General features: G+C 33.8%; 1 protein-coding gene across 1 annotated transcript in view; it reads right to left on the reverse strand.

Moving 5' to 3' along the window:
• LOC126967545 (acetylcholine receptor subunit alpha-like 1) overlaps positions 1-8,190 on the reverse strand; it is a 268,273-nt gene extending 260,083 nt beyond the window's left edge. Inside the window, exon 1 of the mRNA XM_050812066.1 lies at positions 7,710-8,190. The gene's annotated coding sequence lies outside the window, so the exon portion shown is untranslated. The remainder of the gene's footprint in view (positions 1-7,709) is intronic.
• Positions 8,191-15,648: the final 7,458 nt, after the last annotated feature.

Consider the following 15,648-nt stretch of genomic DNA (forward strand, 5'->3'; position numbering starts at 1 on the left):
GGCGCCCTTCAGAACTAAACACAGTACTGCTTAAACATTACTGCTTCACGGCAGAAAAAGGCGCCGTTGTGGTACCCATAATCTAGGCAGCACCCTGTGCAAAGTAGCCTCCCACTGGTGAGTGAGCTGTGATAGTAATCCGACATTAAAAATAATTCTGTATGGTTTTTATTTATTTATGATTAGAGGAGTGGAGACTAGCCAGACTTTCTCTTTCATAATAATCATACATTGCTGCTCAGTATTGGATAATAATAACTAAAATTCTGATCGGAAAAATGCGTTTACTACTTTAAAACGTCATATTATGCTGTGTTTTAACAAAAAAGTTTAAGAAGTGTTGAACACTTGTTATAAGAAAGTTTTATTACAATCTGTGTCTTTCTGTTTAGCGCTATAAATTTTTTAAGACATTGCTTATATTTAAACATGAGCCGTGTCCAAGTTGTGCCTAAAGGTCAGAATATATTCATAAAATGGAAGATTTAAATTATATGATGACAGAAAGATGACAGCTGATAACAATTGCGTTCTGTTCCGTTACTTGTTCCTGAACACTCCAATTAATGTTGTGGTTGATTAAAATTTAAAAAATATATAGCCTTATAGCTAAGTCTAATATTAATACGGGTTGCATGCTTTTATAAAAACATGAAATAAAAAATAACACTATTATTGACTTGAAATATTTAGCAATATTAATATGCTATTTGCTTGGAACGCGTGAGAATGAACGTACGCAAACTCAGTGTATGCTTTTAGTGAAACACAAGCTACACACTGTTTTCAATAGAAAAAGATAAACTCGATTTTAGACGTCGTTTATATAGTTAGACACTGCCTAACAAAACACGTGTCTAAGCCATGTTTAAATTATTTTTCTGAAATAGCACCGTTGGTAAGTTATACCACTAGCTACGGTACCCTTAAACCGAAACACAATTTGTGCTTCCACAAGTGACGGTACAATGAGGCTTTGATATCTTATAGCCTCTCACTCCCTACGGTTGAAGTTTAACAATGATTCACACTGATACCAAAAGTATCTAATTTATCATTTCTACAAAAGCCTTCTAAGTTCCCAATGAGAATAAAGGCTGTTCTTATTTCACATCCCCTTTTAAAAAAAAAGATGATTCTCGAGATCCATGAGTTACAGACGCCATGGAAATTGTAATATTTGTAACACACAATTGTTATGTAAATATAAACTACTCTCTCATCTATTCAGGCGCAAACTTCTTCAATGCGTGTTTCTGCACGATATTACTTGATTGTACTCGTATTTTAAATAAATTTGATTGTACTAAAATGACTAACAATGTTATGTTACTCCTAGAACAGCCGATATCTGTGCCAAGATTGATCCAGTGTAATACCCGACCACGATCACCAATAATTTAAAGAAATAAATATTATGACTGTTCATTGTCAGTACATATTTTATGAAAACTTAATATACGTTCACAAAAATCGTCACCTTTTTGCTCTTAATAGTGATTTTCATTATTATAACACTAGAAATAAGGGATTGCTTGTAACTAATTCTAGTAGGCTTCATAAGATACATAATAGCTGTGAGGGTAAATGTATACACTTTTATAATAAAGTCCCAGCCACTGTTCAGGTATTATCTATAAATAAATTTAAATGTTTTATAAAAAATGCCTCTGTCGTAAATTCTATTACTCCACAGCTGAATCTAAGTGATCGGACAGCCTGGGACTAGGTTATGATTATTTTATAGCAATAGCAATGAAAGTACAATATTGTATATTTTTATTAAAAAGAGCGCAAAAAAAGGAATGGGAGAGTTTCTTGCGCCGGTTCTTCTCTCTCAGAGCGCCATTTGTTTCCAAAGCGGTAGCAGTATCTAGTATATTAGAAATGACATCAAAAAGAATTCTAAAGGAATCAATTTTGAGAAAATAAATGCCTTTTATGCCTTTTAATACTTCAAATAATCACTAACAACAAAGAATTTGCTAGTGCTGGTATTTTCCATTTATCTGAAAGTCAGTTCAAGTGCAAAATCACAAAAATACTTTCTTATGTTAGATTCTTCTTTGTTACTTACACCTAATTGTAAATATTAAAGAAGTATTAAGAAAGTTTTACAATATAAAAGGAGACATCACTATGTGTACATTTTATGTGTTATATTCTCTTTTGTTATTTATTTGTGACTTTTACATCACATATTTCCTTCTCATCGAATTCAATCGGCACTGTATACCCAAACCTTTTACATAGTAAGATGCGGTTAGCGTACCTGAATTCATTTTTATTGCAAACTTCGGTATTGATAGAGTCTGGTCATAAGTTTTGTATCAATAAACAAAAAAAAAAAATTATGTTTGAATTTGGAACTGCCATCCTTTTATAAATATTTATTGTGTTCTCTCATTTTCGTGTAAATCTGTGTTAAATATACCTTTATATTAAAATAGAGTGGGTTTAAAAAACAGAATTCTCTTATAGAACAAAGTAGGTATGGAGGCAAATGCGATTTTTAGAACTTTATTCGAATTTCTTCACTCGAATGCTTATGTACCGGACTATGTAGATCTGACAATACGCGTATATTCGTACCAAAAAAGTGATCAAAGCAGTGAAGGAGAGTACCTCGGAAAATGAAAATAACAACTAGAATCATACAGCGTATTTAAAAAGTTTTCTTAGGCCCTGGCTCTATTAATTAAAACACTTGTGATTCCTGAACTGATTATTTAAAAACTATTTCTTACTAACCCAAAGTTAGGTCACAGATATTTTTATTTACTTATAAAAAAAAATGTACTACGAGATAATTACAGAAAGCCCAAAGCTCTTATTCGAATAGAAGTTTCTCAATTAGTCACCAGATTACAGCATGGGGACTATCCGACTTCATTTGGGGTTTTGTTGTGGTGCTACCTGTCAACGAATGATTAAGCCGTATTTTTGTGCAAAAAGTATCAAAAAATCGGAGCGGGTATCAAGATCCGACTCCTCTTAAGGAAACCGTGTCCCATAACCAAGAATTAACATAACAACAAACATTTCTTACTTCATCAGAGCTGTAGATTGGCCGTCATCTAGTTCCGAAATTAATCCATTGGATTATGGTCAGTTTATAGAATATGGCATGCAATAAATATTAATAACATTCCCTAAAACAATATATTGCAGTGATGTTATTAATAAAAAGTCATAATCTAACGGACACTACAAGTCAACGTTTTATGCTGAAGAAAAAGAAAGATCATTTTTCGTTAGAATATTTATGGCAGGAATAGGTATATAAAAAAATGTGATGAAAAGAGCTGATAGCTTGAATCCTAAAAGAGATGATCAAAAAGGTTTCACAGCAATAAGTGAGGAATCAATCATGATCTCATATCGTAAAGTTTGGGCCTTGCTGACTTAACTGTTGAGAGAGTACCGAGAAGTATCTAGTTATATTATATTTAGATCCAAACACCAGGTTTTTGGAGTTATTGATGTTATGTATTGTTTTTTTTTTCAAAACTGAAAAAGATTTAAAGAAGTTTGTTATTTTTTAGTGATTGATTTGTTTCTTTACTGCTGGGATTAAACATAATAATTTAACTTGTATCGAAATTTATGGACGATTTGGGACTCGAATCTGCGCCTCTCAGGTTCCGTTCGAGCACTCTGACCAACTGAGCCAATCGTCCGAGTGACGCATCGACCGTATATCCTGGTATGTCTTGTTCAACTCACAGGTTGTGGATTCATCTACAGGATCTACTGTACAGTTGATACTCAAACCCAATAATGGTATATTAGGAAATTGACTTGAAATAATTTAGAAAAAATTTGGTCTAAATAAATTTTCCGGATTCTTATTTTTAATCCTAAAACTCGTAGCTGTATCGCATTGGCTCTTGTCACTTTGAGATTTAAGCTGTTAAATCTGATTAGTCAAGTGATTCTAGCCACTGCATCCTACAAACCAAAACACGGCAGTAAAATACACTGCTTTATGACTAGGAAAGTAGTGTAATTATATTATTATAAAAAGAAAATTTTAACTTTTAATATATTTTCGCGAATATAAAATAAGACGTATCTATCACATAGTCACCTTCTCCATGTATATTTCCAAACATCGCTAGTAAAATGTTCGCATAAAACCTTTATTTATTTATAAGTTGATGATTTTGATGTTAATTTAAAAGAGTGACAATGAGTTTCCTGCCACTTCTTCTCATTAAAGCTCAACCTTTTTCAAAGTGGTGAAAAATGAAAAAAAAAAACTTTATTTATTCATAAGTGACATTGCCTTGACCTACAGGAATGAATTAATTTTGATTTGATTAATTATGTACCTAACAATTGCCTAAGAATACGTTTGTAAGTCTGAACACTTAAGATTAATTTTATTTGTACTGGACTTAATTGAGTTTTTATCTTATCTTGTTTACGGGTCTTGTTTTTGTCTTTCTTTCACATATACATTAGTTGCTTCGAATTAAGCGTAAGGCAATAAACTAACTCTTTTATTGACGAACGTAAAACTAAATCTGACATGAAACCCAAAGATTACTTCATATTGATTATTAAACCTATCTAAAATATTTATATCAAAGTAACAACTAATTATGAAATTTAATTGTTGCAATTTTTTGTTTAGAGCTTCTGCTATGTAAAGACTCATTTGAAAAGAAACAAATAAAAATGATTATTTGATAGCTTTTCCACGATTTTAATTTTGTAAAAATTGTCCAGGTTAAAAAAAAAAAAGAAATTATCTTTATTAAAATTTCGTTTTATTTTATACGTTAACATGTTAACTTAACGTTACTTAAAGACGCTGTAACGTCTTATAATCTCTCGACCCCATCGGTTGAGGTTCGACAATGATTCACACTTATACCAAAAATATATAATTTAACATTTCTACAAAAGCCTTCTTAGTTCCCAATGAGAATATGCCGTTCCGATTTCGCATCCCCTTTTCAAAAAGTATAATACAATAATTGGAAATGTCTAACGTGAATTCTTGAGATCTTTATTTAAAGACTTATTTTATTTTTTGGTATGCAACCTAAAAATATTAAAGTGATTTCCAAAGGGAGCTTCTATCACATAAGTTCTGTTGTCTCAATCCTCAGCCCCGAAGCCCTGTCATACATTATACATGAATTTCCGGCTGTTTCCAAACTGACACTGAAACGTGGCACATTAAAAATCACTCAACGCTGAAGTTCATGGCAAATAAACGATTGTGTGGAGTATAGGAATTATCTTAAAGATTCCAAAAAGTGCTTTACCCACTACGGCGACACGATAAGACTGGCAGACAATTTATAACTTTCATTATGGGAGAGGAAACAAATAAACTAAGTTTGAAGGTGATTTGCTATGAAGGCTTTTTTCTTCCACACAGCAGTACACTCTGTTTCGGTTGAATGATCCTAGTAGGTTATGCAATTACGTCAATTTTCCTTGCGCAGTCGTTATGCTAATGAATTGTGGATATTCAATAATCCTGAACGAGTCTGTCTTCTAATACCGACCTGCCCAATATAGTGCTGTCTGCCTCTTATGATAAAGTGAAGCTGGGTCGCTACTTTTTAAGTTAAATAACATTGAATAGAATTATGGCGTTTGATGCTAGAATATTCAAGTTTCATACTTGAATAATTCTCATGTTATCTGTATTTCGAAGTGTAGTTTTGCTGTTTCTTTTTTAATTTAGATTTTACTCATATTCATTTAAATATATCTTGTTATTTTTTTATTTCACGTGGCTTATGCTTGAAGATATTTTTAAATCGTAGATCGATGGATATTCTGAACAATTTTAATACAATGCTGATGGAATCTTATTTACCTTAATATGAAATTTGAGGATTTTATCTTATAAATAAAGACAAAATGTTTTAGTAAAAATATTCAAATTAATGCCAGATTTTAAGTAGGTAGAAAGTAAAGTAATGTTGACGTTTGCTATATATCTACATATTATATAGGATTTTAGTCGTTTAACCTAATTCCTGAATTACTCTAAATCCTAATTCATTGTATATCATTATTATACATAGCATGTACATAGGTCGTAATACATACAAATGATGACTCTATTAAATTTAATAAAAATCATGTAAATAATATAAGTCCACCTTAAGATTTTAAGCAATGATAAATTTTAACAAGACACAATTCATATTTCCGCATGAGATTAATCAAATTCAAAGATTGTATTGATTAAATAAATATTTCTTGAATAATTTTGAAACGATTGGTACGACTGATTAACGCAGATATATATTAAACATAATATAAATTATATATTAAAGTTAGGGGGTGTAAAAAGAAATCTTAGTGAAACTTATATAATGGATATTATGAATATCGGCATAAGGTAGGGAAATTCAATAAATAGAGAAAAGTGCTCTTACATTCGAGCTATTGATTTCAAACAGCCGTCGGCTATTCATTTGTTTTGCCAACAGCATAACAACTTAGTGGTTGGCTATTCAAGAGAAAGTTGTTTGCCTATCGAATTCAGACTACGTTTTTCTCGCTCAATATATTAAGAGCTTTGTTGACAATAAAAGTGTGTAGTTAGTAGTGACCTGGTTATAGTTGGACGCCTTTAAGGAAATCAAAAAGTCCACAGTGTACGAGTAATATAAACATAATATGATATTCAAAATATAAAACAATATTTTAGTTATTTTACGTTTATAATGCGTTATAATGAGCAGATTTATGCTTAGATCCATAACTTGAATCTCTGTACTAAATTTTTTTTTTCAACTGTACTCGCAAATTTATTTTATTAAGATTTATTTGTGAATATAAAAATAAAATTAAAGAAAGGACGAGGAACGATATTAGGGATTAGGTTCTTGTTATCTCTCAATGAAACCGGTTTCGATTTTAAAACGATTTCGTATCGTTTTGAGAATGTAGAATATGAGAAATATCACATGTGCTTTGCTGTAAGTTTTATAATCTTACGGAGCTTGTATTATTATTACTTATCGACGAGTAACAACATTGCTCTATTTTGATAAATAACGCTATTAAATATTACATAAAGTGTAGTAAACTTTAAATAAAACTTAAAATAAACTTAATTTGCAATCCTAAAACAAAACTTCAACAGCAAACGCCTATTAAACGTTTAAATAAAATTTTCAAATCGATATTTGTAGGGGCTCTTTGGGCTCTATAAATATTAAAGGATCTGAGAGAACTTTCGTTAATATTTCACGTCTATTTCCATCGTCTTACTTTTTATTTTATTACTTTTACGTGCGATATTTTTCAGGCTTAACTAAGTGCTTACCTTGAGTGATCAATACTAACATTATATTAATATGCCACGTGGTTTTAGTTATAACTGTGCAAATTGTATTTATTTTAATAAAAATATATATATGAATATGTAAAGAAAGAAACAACAGACTTCATTATTTCCTATCATTCAAAATACTAAGTTTTAAAGCAGTATTTATAATTATTTTTCTAAATAAATGTTATCGATGTAAAAAAGAATTCATGCAACTTTAATTTTGTATTAAAATTAAGCTTTCATTGCAGTACCGTTTTAAAAATTCATCACTGAACGTTCTATTTGCAGAATTAGGACACGTGGAGTATTATGTGGGACGCGCGGCATGAATACACCGTGTTTATGACTTGATTTTACGTTTATATGCATTTTGTGAGCTCTAAATTTAAATACTTACTGAGAAGCGCGACGTGGGCACATAGCCGAGAGCGTACGGCGTTTCGCCCGTCGCTCGGCCGCCCCAGCGCGCTACCGCATCACGCCGACCAAAAATAACCGCGCGTGAATAAATCGCGCGCGTCAATACCGCCACCATACGAGCCACGACGCCGCGGCGTGTCCGAGTATCGCAACTAATAGTCCGACTGTCAACAATCCACAAGCCACTGTTACAATCCAACGAACTCTCGAGCTCTAAACTATATCGACATTGTCGCATTGCAGGAGATACATGAATTTTACATTTTACATTTGGGATTTGGAGTATTCGAATCGATTCGTGTACTCACATCGGCATGCCAGCGGCGGCTTCGCACTCAACGTATCACAAACATAGCTGTCCCGAGTGTGGTGGACCGCCGGCCCGGCTGGCGAGTCGGCCGAGCCCGGCTTCCACCGCCGAATGCGGCGATTGATAAATGAAGCTTTGGGGCGCGGGGCGCGAGCGTCAAAGGCGACACGCGCGTTCGGCACTGCAGGCCTCCACTGAGGAGGGGCGCTCCCGGGCGCTACGCCCCGCGCCCCGCGAACCGCGCCCCGGCGCCCGCACCCCGACCCGGCCATGTGCCCGGACCTAGCCTCGCAAAGGGTTGCCCCGATAACTACACCCTTACAAAACCTAATTTTCCTCTACAACGACCTTATTTGTAACTATAAAATTATATTTCTTCCATTTAGCAAACTGGATAAATTGCAGTTATGCTCATTCCATTTCATAATTTTAAATATATCGTATCAATTTTATGCAAATACATGATATTGCGCTAATTAAAGTTATTAAAGCTTAGTACATAATGAGTCTAGTAAAAAATGATGTACGCAGCCCTCAATATCAAACATGTTTGCGAATGAAAGTCGAAAGTAACCGAAGATGGCCGAGAGTCATAACACCGCGCTCGTGCGAATGACGCCGCCCAGTCGATAAGGCCGTCTCCACTGAACAAAGACAACTAACCCGTAATAATTACACCCCACAACAATTGTAACACAAATATTAGGCAATATTTATCAATTTAAACGCATGTATCGACTTCTTGTTAGAAATCCGGTATTGTTTTAAGTCATGATTATTTTTTTCATACTTTTCGTAGCATCGTAGCAAAAGAGCATTGTAGCGATGACGTAGCGATGCTACGTGCCACCCCTCTACGCAGAGCACATGCTAGTGTTGTAGAATTCAATGTTTGCTTCCCGGTATTATAATATTATATAGCGATATAGTTTCTTCTTATCATATCGCTTTATTAAAAGATGTGTGCCTTCTTTCACGTATCAGATAAAAGTAGTAGAAACAAAGTATTTTATAATGTAGTTCAGGATTAGTAAAGGATTAGTAACGATTGATCTCAATATTTGTATGTTCAAATACCACTAGAACAGAACGTGAAAATTAATGATTTTATTTTTGTTGGCAGCTTATATTTCCCATACAAGTCTTTTATTTTCACAAAATTAATCCCTCAAATAATAACTGAATCGGAAGAACGGTGAAAGATTATCTACCAATATCAATTATTGCGGTCTTTTTAAATAAATTTTCTAAAATTAACAGTTAATTTCTTTCAATTTAAAGCCATTTTCTGTTACAATATTTTATATTACGAAGCTCGTGGTTAGTTATGTCGTAACGTATGTTTTGTATGTAAGAGATTATTGTTAGTCTTTTTGCAAAAAAAACACCCATATATAAAGCCTAATGTAATGACTAATTATCGTCACATGATGGTCACTCGTTCCCTTCTTTTGATATTCATTAAACCAGTTTGCTTCTCAGTTGGAGAGCCATTGATGTAATGAAAATTTTTACTTTGAGCACTAGGGAAAATTAAATTTGAGGCCAAATGTGTAACTGAACTCTTTTATAATTTTCCATCGATTGTGTTTAAGGAAATTTTTGCTAATGCTAAGAAAACTTTTGATATTTGTAATTTCCATGAGCCAATCAATAAATTATCATAAAAGTTTCTAATACCAAATATTCAGTCCGAAAAAATTAAAAAATATATATTTCATATACTAAAATATTTAGCAATTTATTGAACTTTGCCTAGCTTACCGACCACGTAGACGGTAATTATGTGCAATAACGTTACAAGCTAACAAACCAATTTAAGTGATGTGACTATTTAAATATTGGAAAAATAATCTTTTAATGATTTTATCCGTTTTCTCCGGGATAAAAAAATAATTAGGTACATCTTTATTTTCGTCTGTTTGGTATGTACTTTTATATCTAATATATTTTATTATTAGTCACAATAATAATATCATCACTTCAATATTTTAATTTCATAAAATAACACTTTAAATTTTATTACTAGCTTCTTTCTTTTGCGATGAACTCAAATTAAGATATTTAAATTAAAAATATTCACCACACTAAACATTTTTAAAATAAAACTAGTATTTTAATGAAAATTAGTCGTTTACCTTAATTTTGAAAATAATTTGCCTTCGTCAAAGCTAGCTTCGTTAAGTCTGGTATTGAAACGTATGGTTTCATGACACATAATGTTGCATAATGGAGATTTAAATATCCTCGTATAACTGTTCATATCACCGCAATATAACCAAAGCTGAAATGCTAACGTAAATCGGATTGGGATTCCACACTGCAGTATTTATATATCACACAAAGAGAATGAATGAGAATGAGAAACAAAATAGATGGAAATGATGTCAAAAGGACAGCAAAAACATAAATCTACTACAAGTTATTTACGTAGCGCAGTATTATATTTTTCTATTGTTATAGGTACTACAAACTGTTATAACCTAATTTATTTGTTTTATTAATAAATTATCCAAAACTTAATTTTAATAAATAATTATTAGCTGTTAAAATGTATCTTTAACAAATTTTATTTTATACTAACAAATACTATATTCATAATGTATCATCTATTGCATTTATCACGGGGAGGCTTCTGAGAGCTGTTTGACCGGATTCCTACCATCGAATTCCACGCCTTGTATATCATCCTCGCCATTTGATGTGTGGCCTTTACAGTACGGTTCTCCAGTACCTTTTCTCCGCATACAACCAAAATATAAAATGAGCTTCCTTACGCGGTGTTTTCAGTACGATAAGAGATTAAAAAAAAGCGCGTACACTTCTCTAAGATGTCGGCACGCTCCTGTGATGCCTCTGATATTGCAGGAGAATGTGAGTGACGGTGATCAGGTACACTCTTTTGTCACAAAATTACTAGTACCCTTAATACGATTTGCATTGCAAATATAAACTATTAAAAAAATATTATAATAGTTCAATACAAATATTAATGACAATGATGGAAATATTCGACAGTAAATACTTTGGCTTTTACAGAAACATATAAGTATTTCAAGTAGGCTTGATTCTACAATAAAGCAATTCAAATAATGATTATTGAAATAACAGTTTTTTCTTTATGAAAATATGGGACGAGAAGAACAGGACGTTCAGCTGATGGTAAATGATACGTCCTGCCCTTTACAATGCATAGCCGCTCAGGATTATTGAAAAACCCAAAAATTCTGAGCTGCACTACAACTGCGCTCGTCACCTTGATGATGTAATGTCTCATTTGCCTAGTAATTTCACTAGCTACGGTGCCCTTACACCTAAATACAGTTATGCTTACACATAACTGCTTTACGGCAGAAGTCAAATGATATGAATTGACGTATGTATAATTGAATTATGATTCTACAACATGATATAAATAAAATTACGAGACATAAATATGTAGAAAAAAAAACATTATATTAACAAAAGGTGGAAATTAAATACTATGTTATTCAGTTAACTTCTCATTTAAAGAGTTCCTTCTTGTATTAAATAATATATCTATTCCACTTAGATTATAATTATAATCCAAACACAATAACCTTAAACAAATAAATTACTCAAAACATCCGTCACACGATCTTGTGATAAACCCATAAATATGCACAAACAAAATTAAAAAAAAATAAATATTGAATTAGGCGTTACTTTGCGGAAATCCATAATTATACAAATGATTTAAGTTTTCCTTAGTGTTAATTCCGCCAATATTTGTCTTTAAAACAATTCGACACGTGTTTCGCCTCTACACGAGGCATCCTCAGGACGTGTTGTTTCGCCAAAATCTGGCAGACACGAGGCATCCTCAGGACGTGTTGTCTCGCCAAAATCTGGCATGAGGATGCCTCGTGGAGTGGCGAAACACATGTCGAATTGTTTTAAAGACAAATAAATATTGGCGGAATTAACACTAAAGAAAACTTAATTCATTTATATACAAACAAAATTGACACCTATCAAAAATTGTTTAATTCATAATGCAATACCTAACACCACATTGACATGAAAGAGATGCGCTCTCAATGACCGCAGTAGACGTAGACGTTGACCATAAAGCAACATGTTAACTAAAGTATCCGGAATGTTGAAGCATAAGTAAACAATAAAACAAGTTACTGCTATTAAATTGTGTGCTTTGCCTTGTGATGTGGCCAGCGTACCGTCTCAGTTCTGGCTTAAGTTTTCAAAGTTTTACTATAATTTTTTAAAAAGTTCGAAGTTGGAAACATTGCATATGAAATATAATTTAGATTTTATAATTAATTCAACAGGCAATTAATATAACATCGCAGTTCGCTCTTAATGTTATTAAAATAAAATTATATTCAAATTGAGAACAAGATTTTTATTTCAAACACAGCGCAGCCATTTCGAAAAAGATGACTAATTTACTTATTATTTGACTAGCATAAAAACACCAATGTCACCGTTCTACATGATACCACAGAACAGGTAAACTGTTCTGTGAATGATAGCATCTACATAAGACATAGAGATAGTGCTAGGTGGCTAAAATTTAGAATGAATTATTACAAAGCAGCAGTTAAAATCAATAATTTAATTCAGATGTCTATAAAAACATTATTGAATCGTTAATTAAACCTTTAACACTAATTGCTTATTTTAAATTTAATGTAGCTTATAAAACAAGTACCTGTTCTCAAATTTATAGTTAATAATAATGAATAACAACATTAATATGAAGTTAAGGTAATTAAAGATTTAATTAAAATTAATTACACAACAGCTATATTAAACAATGACTTATTAATATAATATGGAATAGTAAAAAAAAACTAATTGTATAATTATTCATCTGACCAAACAGTTCTATCACTTTTTTTTAATGGAATAGGGGGACAAACGAGCGTACGGGTCACCTGGTGTTAAGTGATCACCGCCGCCCACATTCTCTTGCAACACCAGAGGAATCACAAGAGCGTTGTCAGCCTTTAACGAAGGTGTACGCGCTTTTTTTGAAGGTACCCATGTCGTATCGTCCCGGAAACTCCGCACAAGGAAGCTCATTCCACAGCGTTGTAGTACGTGGAAGAAAGCTCCTTGAAAACCGCACTGTGGAGGACCGCCACACATCCAGATGGTGGGGATGATATCTTAACTTGTGGCGAGTCGTGCGAATGTGGAATTCGGCGGCGGGAATCAGGTTAAACAGCTCTTCGGAACGCTCCCCGTGATAAATGCGGTAGAAGACACACAATGAAGCGACGTCTCTACGCAACGCCAAGTGATCCAGCCGTTAACAGAGCACTGGGTCCCCGACAATTCGAGCTGCTCTGCGTTGCACGCGGTCAAATGGATCGAGCTGATAATGGGATGCGCCAGACCAGAGATGACAGCAATACTCCATGTGTGGCCGGACCTGCGCTTTGTAGAGCGCTAGAATGTGGGCCGGCTTGAAGCATTGCCGTGCTCTATTAATGACGCCCAGCTTCTTCGAAGCCAATTTGGCTTTGCCCTCTAGATGGCCACGAAATTGGCAATCGCTCGAGATCTCGAAACCCAGTATTCCGATACTAGACTAGGCTTTAAGGGAAGTGTTGTCGAAGAGCGGTGATACGACAAATGGGGTTTTTTTTAGTGGTAAACGCGCAAACTTGAGTCTTCTGGGGGTTGAATTGGACAAGATTCAATTTACCCCATTCCGCGACCTTCTCGATAGAAGACACAAGTTTCTCCCGGCACTGGTCGACGATTTCCCGAGAGAGACCAGCATGGCCCGTGTATACGGCATCACCAGTGCTGTCGTCTGCATAGCAATGTAAGTTGGAGGTGTCCAACATATTATTAATATGCAGAAGAAACAGCGTGGGAGATAGCACACAGCCTTGGGGCACTCCAGCATTCACGGGCTTCGGGTTCGAGCAAAATCCGTCGACAACGAGCTGTATGCTGCGCCCAGTGAGGAAGCTGGAGGTCCACTTGCACAAGCTCTCGGGAAGCCCAAATGATGGAAGTTTTGAGAGGAGCGCCTTGTGCCATACACTATCAAAGGCCTTCGCTATATCCAGGCTTACTGCCAGGCCTTCCCCCTTGCTTTCAATAGCCGCCGCCCATCTATGTGTTAGGTATACCAGAAGATCTCCTGCCGACCGACCATGGCGAAAGCCGTACTGTCGGTCGTTGATCAACTGGTGACCTTCTAGATATACCAAGAGCTGGCGGCTGATTATGCTCTCCATGATTTTGGAGAGCATGGAAACTTGATTTTGCTTTAAAATATTCTGTATCTAAAACTACCCACATATTAAAAGAACGTGTAATAAAATGTATTAAATTTGATGAATAATCAGCCCTAATGAAATCCATTATTAATATTAATATAAACATAAAATTGAAACTTTTTTATCATCAATTTTAAAATGCGGCTAAAAGCAATACTTTTCGATACAAAATGACATGTTCTACGTTGCATGTTGGAAGGTTTTTATATCCGACATATTGAGACCCCCGACATGAGAGAAACATTACTATATACGACGTCAAACGAGCATTAACAGACAACTTTTAAACGAAGTTATAAAACTAGCTACTTTTGCGAAATTTAGTTTATATTTTTACTATGTGAAACTTCTTTTGGGACGGTGTGAATTGGATTTTATGTAACGAAAATGTGTAACGAAAAAGAGATATCTAATAATGTATATATAGGGTCCATTTAGGGTGTGAGAGAATAAGATAAGACGCATCTCTGTTAAGATTTCTTTTCCTTTGTCATATCTTTATGCTATGGTTAGACTAGAATACTACTTAGGTCAGAATATTAAATAGATTAGTATAATACTCGAATTACTAAATAGATTGTACAAATTCATTATTCGCAATAAAGGCTTATTCATTCATTCATTCATTCATAAGCTATGATACGTAACGTCACCACTGCACTACGAGAATAAGAAAATATAAAACGCAATGTGAACTTATTTTCGGATATTTTTTAGATTTATTTAAAACAAAACTAAAATCACAAAAAATAATCTTAAACTTAGTACATTCACTGATAGCCTCATGAATACAATACGAAGCGACGGAATCTGTGGTGCCTCATTTAACAGATTAGTACGGCCACGAGGTACAGCCACCAGCAAAAGCTGCCGTAGCCACCACACACATCTGTCGGGCACACTCAAACACACCAACACTATTATGTTGACCTTATTTATCTTGAGTGCAATAAATTAAAATAAATATGGCAATTATGCACTCTTATTATTATGTTTAATTCTCAACACGTTGTATACCAATCACTACTATAATACAAAGTCCTCCGCCACGTCTCTCTGACCAATTTTTATGTTGTTCCCCAATGGATAGCATGGTTTTCGAGGAGTGTTTTAGTATATAATTTGTTAGGTTTTTTGAGTTTGCTCTTTAAGAATCAATTTTCATATAAGGCGCCCGTATGAGAAAAATATGGAGAGTAAAACCTACTCATCAAATGGCATAGTATCGTTTTTGGTGCGCATCATTTCTCGCGCACATTTTACTTTCTTGTATTTTGAAGATTATTATTAAATTATTATTGAAATTGATTTATTATTAAGTTAAG

Source organism: Leptidea sinapis, chromosome 13 (assembly GCF_905404315.1).
Source record: "Leptidea sinapis chromosome 13, ilLepSina1.1, whole genome shotgun sequence".
Taxonomy (NCBI): Eukaryota; Metazoa; Arthropoda; class Insecta; order Lepidoptera; family Pieridae; genus Leptidea; species Leptidea sinapis.